Source organism: Musa acuminata, unplaced genomic scaffold (assembly GCF_036884655.1).
Source record: "Musa acuminata AAA Group cultivar baxijiao unplaced genomic scaffold, Cavendish_Baxijiao_AAA HiC_scaffold_410, whole genome shotgun sequence".
Classification (NCBI taxonomy): Eukaryota; Viridiplantae; Streptophyta; class Magnoliopsida; order Zingiberales; family Musaceae; genus Musa; species Musa acuminata.
Window position 1 is genome coordinate 30,001 of NW_027020658.1, and position 5,000 is coordinate 35,000.

Genomic DNA, 5,000 nt, shown 5'->3' on the forward strand with positions numbered 1-5,000 from the left:
CCGCTCGCCGCTCGCTCGCGCAGCCAAAAATGGCCAGTTTTGGCCCGTTTTTGGGCCGTTTTGGCCAGTTTTTGGCCTGTTCTTGCATTGCGCGGTGACCGTCGAGAGCGGAGCAAAACGTCAGCCATCTCAGCACCCTGGAACCCCCCGGGTGGCACAGGGCTGGATGGGGCTTTCGTATAGCAGGGACGGTGCTGCCTCTCGCTTCGCTCGCTGTCCGCCGCTCGCCGCTCGCTCGTGCAGCCAAAAATGGCCAGTTTTGGCCCGTTTTTGGGCCGTTTTGGCCAGTTTTTGGCCTGTTCTTGCATTGCGCGGTGACCGTCGAGAGCGGAGCAAAACGTCAGCCATCTCAGCACCCTGGAACCCCCCGGGTGGCACAGGGCTGGATGGGGCTTTCGTATAGCAGGGACGGTGCTGCCTCTCGCTTCGCTCGCTGTCCGCCGCTCGCCGCTCGCTCGTGCAGCCAAAAATGGCCAGTTTTGGCCCGTTTTTGGGCCGTTTTGGCCAGTTTTTGGCCTGTTCTTGCATTGCGCGGTGACCGTCGAGAGCGGAGCAAAACGTCAGCCATCTCAGCACCCTGGAACCCCCCGGGTGGCACAGGGCTGGATGGGGCTTTCGTATAGCAGGGACGGTGCTGCCTCTCGCTTCGCTCGCTGTCCGCCGCTCGCCGCTCGCTCGTGCAGCCAAAAATGGCCAGTTTTGGCCCGTTTTTGGGCCGTTTTGGCCAGTTTTTGGCCTGTTCTTGCATTGCGCGGTGACCGTCGAGAGCGGAGCAAAACGTCAGCCATCTCAGCACCCTGGAACCCCCCGGGTGGCACAGGGCTGGATGGGGCTTTCGTATAGCAGGGACGGTGCTGCCTCTCGCTTCGCTCGCTGTCCGCCGCTCGCCGCTCGCTCGTGCAGCCAAAAATGGCCAGTTTTGGCCCGTTTTTGGGCCGTTTTGGCCAGTTTTTGGCCTGTTCTTGCATTGCGCGGTGACCGTCGAGAGCGGAGCAAAACGTCAGCCATCTCAGCACCCTGGAACCCCCCGGGTGGCACAGGGCTGGATGGGGCTTTCGTATAGCAGGGACGGTGCTGCCTCTCGCTTCGCTCGCTGTCCGCCGCTCGCCGCTCGCTCGTGCAGCCAAAAATGGCCAGTTTTGGCCCGTTTTTGGGCCGTTTTGGCCAGTTTTTGGCCTGTTCTTGCATTGCGCGGTGACCGTCGAGAGCGGAGCAAAACGTCAGCCATCTCAGCACCCTGGAACCCCCCGGGTGGCACAGGGCTGGATGGGGCTTTCGTATAGCAGGGACGGTGCTGCCTCTCGCTTCGCTCGCTGTCCGCCGCTCGCCGCTCGCTCGTGCAGCCAAAAATGGCCAGTTTTGGCCCGTTTTTGGGCCGTTTTGGCCAGTTTTTGGCCTGTTCTTGCATTGCGCGGTGACCGTCGAGAGCGGAGCAAAACGTCAGCCATCTCAGCACCCTGGAACCCCCCGGGTGGCACAGGGCTGGATGGGGCTTTCGTATAGCAGGGACGGTGCTGCCTCTCGCTTCGCTCGCTGTCCGCCGCTCGCCGCTCGCTCGTGCAGCCAAAAATGGCCAGTTTTGGCCCGTTTTTGGGCCGTTTTGGCCAGTTTTTGGCCTGTTCTTGCATTGCGCGGTGACCGTCGAGAGCGGAGCAAAACGTCAGCCATCTCAGCACCCTGGAACCCCCCGGGTGGCACAGGGCTGGATGGGGCTTTCGTATAGCAGGGACGGTGCTGCCTCTCGCTTCGCTCGCTGTCCGCCGCTCGCCGCTCGCTCGTGCAGCCAAAAATGGCCAGTTTTGGCCCGTTTTTGGGCCGTTTTGGCCAGTTTTTGGCCTGTTCTTGCATTGCGCGGTGACCGTCGAGAGCGGAGCAAAACGTCAGCCATCTCAGCACCCTGGAACCCCCCGGGTGGCACAGGGCTGGATGGGGCTTTCGTATAGCAGGGACGGTGCTGCCTCTCGCTTCGCTCGCTGTCCGCCGCTCGCCGCTCGCTCGCGCAGCCAAAAATGGCCAGTTTTGGCCCGTTTTTGGGCCGTTTTGGCCAGTTTTTGGCCTGTTCTTGCATTGCGCGGTGACCGTCGAGAGCGGAGCAAAACGTCAGCCATCTCAGCACCCTGGAACCCCCCGGGTGGCACAGGGCTGGATGGGGCTTTCGTATAGCAGGGACGGTGCTGCCTCTCGCTTCGCTCGCTGTCCGCCGCTCGCCGCTCGCTCGTGCAGCCAAAAATGGCCAGTTTTGGCCCGTTTTTGGGCCGTTTTGGCCAGTTTTTGGCCTGTTCTTGCATTGCGCGGTGACCGTCGAGAGCGGAGCAAAACGTCAGCCATCTCAGCACCCTGGAACCCCCCGGGTGGCACAGGGCTGGATGGGGCTTTCGTATAGCAGGGACGGTGCTGCCTCTCGCTTCGCTCGCTGTCCGCCGCTCGCCGCTCGCTCGTGCAGCCAAAAATGGCCAGTTTTGGCCCGTTTTTGGGCCGTTTTGGCCAGTTTTTGGCCTGTTCTTGCATTGCGCGGTGACCGTCGAGAGCGGAGCAAAACGTCAGCCATCTCAGCACCCTGGAACCCCCCGGGTGGCACAGGGCTGGATGGGGCTTTCGTATAGCAGGGACGGTGCTGCCTCTCGCTTCGCTCGCTGTCCGCCGCTCGCCGCTCGCTCGTGCAGCCAAAAATGGCCAGTTTTGGCCCGTTTTTGGGCCGTTTTGGCCAGTTTTTGGCCTGTTCTTGCATTGCGCGGTGACCGTCGAGAGCGGAGCAAAACGTCAGCCATCTCAGCACCCTGGAACCCCCCGGGTGGCACAGGGCTGGATGGGGCTTTCGTATAGCAGGGACGGTGCTGCCTCTCGCTTCGCTCGCTGTCCGCCGCTCGCCGCTCGCTCGCGCAGCCAAAAATGGCCAGTTTTGGCCCGTTTTTGGGCCGTTTTGGCCAGTTTTTGGCCTGTTCTTGCATTGCGCGGTGACCGTCGAGAGCGGAGCAAAACGTCAGCCATCTCAGCACCCTGGAACCCCCCGGGTGGCACAGGGCTGGATGGGGCTTTCGTATAGCAGGGACGGTGCTGCCTCTCGCTTCGCTCGCTGTCCGCCGCTCGCCGCTCGCTCGTGCAGCCAAAAATGGCCAGTTTTGGCCCGTTTTTGGGCCGTTTTGGCCAGTTTTTGGCCTGTTCTTGCATTGCGCGGTGACCGTCGAGAGCGGAGCAAAACGTCAGCCATCTCAGCACCCTGGAACCCCCCGGGTGGCACAGGGCTGGATGGGGCTTTCGTATAGCAGGGACGGTGCTGCCTCTCGCTTCGCTCGCTGTCCGCCGCTCGCCGCTCGCTCGTGCAGCCAAAAATGGCCAGTTTTGGCCCGTTTTTGGGCCGTTTTGGCCAGTTTTTGGCCTGTTCTTGCATTGCGCGGTGACCGTCGAGAGCGGAGCAAAACGTCAGCCATCTCAGCACCCTGGAACCCCCCGGGTGGCACAGGGCTGGATGGGGCTTTCGTATAGCAGGGACGGTGCTGCCTCTCGCTTCGCTCGCTGTCCGCCGCTCGCCGCTCGCTCGTGCAGCCAAAAATGGCCAGTTTTGGCCCGTTTTTGGGCCGTTTTGGCCAGTTTTTGGCCTGTTCTTGCATTGCGCGGTGACCGTCGAGAGCGGAGCAAAACGTCAGCCATCTCAGCACCCTGGAACCCCCCGGGTGGCACAGGGCTGGATGGGGCTTTCGTATAGCAGGGACGGTGCTGCCTCTCGCTTCGCTCGCTGTCCGCCGCTCGCCGCTCGCTCGCGCAGCCAAAAATGGCCAGTTTTGGCCCGTTTTTGGGCCGTTTTGGCCAGTTTTTGGCCTGTTCTTGCATTGCGCGGTGACCGTCGAGAGCGGAGCAAAACGTCAGCCATCTCAGCACCCTGGAACCCCCCGGGTGGCACAGGGCTGGATGGGGCTTTCGTATAGCAGGGACGGTGCTGCCTCTCGCTTCGCTCGCTGTCCGCCGCTCGCCGCTCGCGCAGCCAAAAATGGCCAGTTTTGGCCCGTTTTTGGGCCGTTTTGGCCAGTTTTTGGCCTGTTCTTGCATTGCGCGGTGACCGTCGAGAGCGGAGCAAAACGTCAGCCATCTCAGCACCCTGGAACCCCCCGGGTGGCACAGGGCTGGATGGGGCTTTCGTATAGCAGGGACGGTGCTGCCTCTCGCTTCGCTCGCTGTTCGCCGCTCGCCGCTCGCTCGCGCAGCCAAAAATGGCCAGTTTTGGCCCGTTTTTGGGCTGTTTTGGCCAGTTTTTGGCCTGTTCTTGCGTGGTGCGGTGACCGTCGTGAGCGGAGCAAAACGTCAGCCATCTCAGCACCCTGGAACCCCCCGGGTGGCACAGGGCTGGATGGGGCTTTCGTATAGCAGGGACGGTGCTGCCTCTCGCTTCGCTCGCTGTTCGCCGCTCGCCGCTCGCTCGCGCAGCCAAAAATGGCCAGTTTTGGCCCGTTTTTGGGCTGTTTTGGCCTGTTTTTGGGCTGTTCTTGTGTGGCGCGGTGACCGTCGTGAGCGGAGCAAAATGTCAGCCATCTCAGCACCCTGGAACCCCCCGGGTGGCACAGGGCTGGATGGGGCTTTCGTATAGCAGGGACGGTGCTGCCTCGCGCTTCGCTCGCTGTTCGCCGCTCTCCGCTCGCTCGCGCAGCAAAAAATGGCCAGTTTTGGCCCGTTTTTGGGCTGTTTTGGCCAGTTTTTGGCCTGTTCTTGCGTGCCGCGGCGACCGTCGTGAGCGGAGCAAAACGTCAGCCATCTCAGCACCCTGGAACCCCCCGGGTGGCACAGGGCTGGATGGGGCTTTCGTATAGCAGGGACGGTGCTGCCTCTCGCTTCGCTCGCTGTCCGCCGCTCGCTGCTCGCTCGCGCAGCCAAAAATGGCCAGTTTTGGCCCGTTTTTGGGCTGTTTTGGCCTGTTTTTGGGCTGTTCTTGTGTGCCGCGGCGACCGTCGTGAGCGGAGCAAAATGTCAGCCATCTCAGCACCCTGGAACCCCCCGGGTGGCACAGGGCT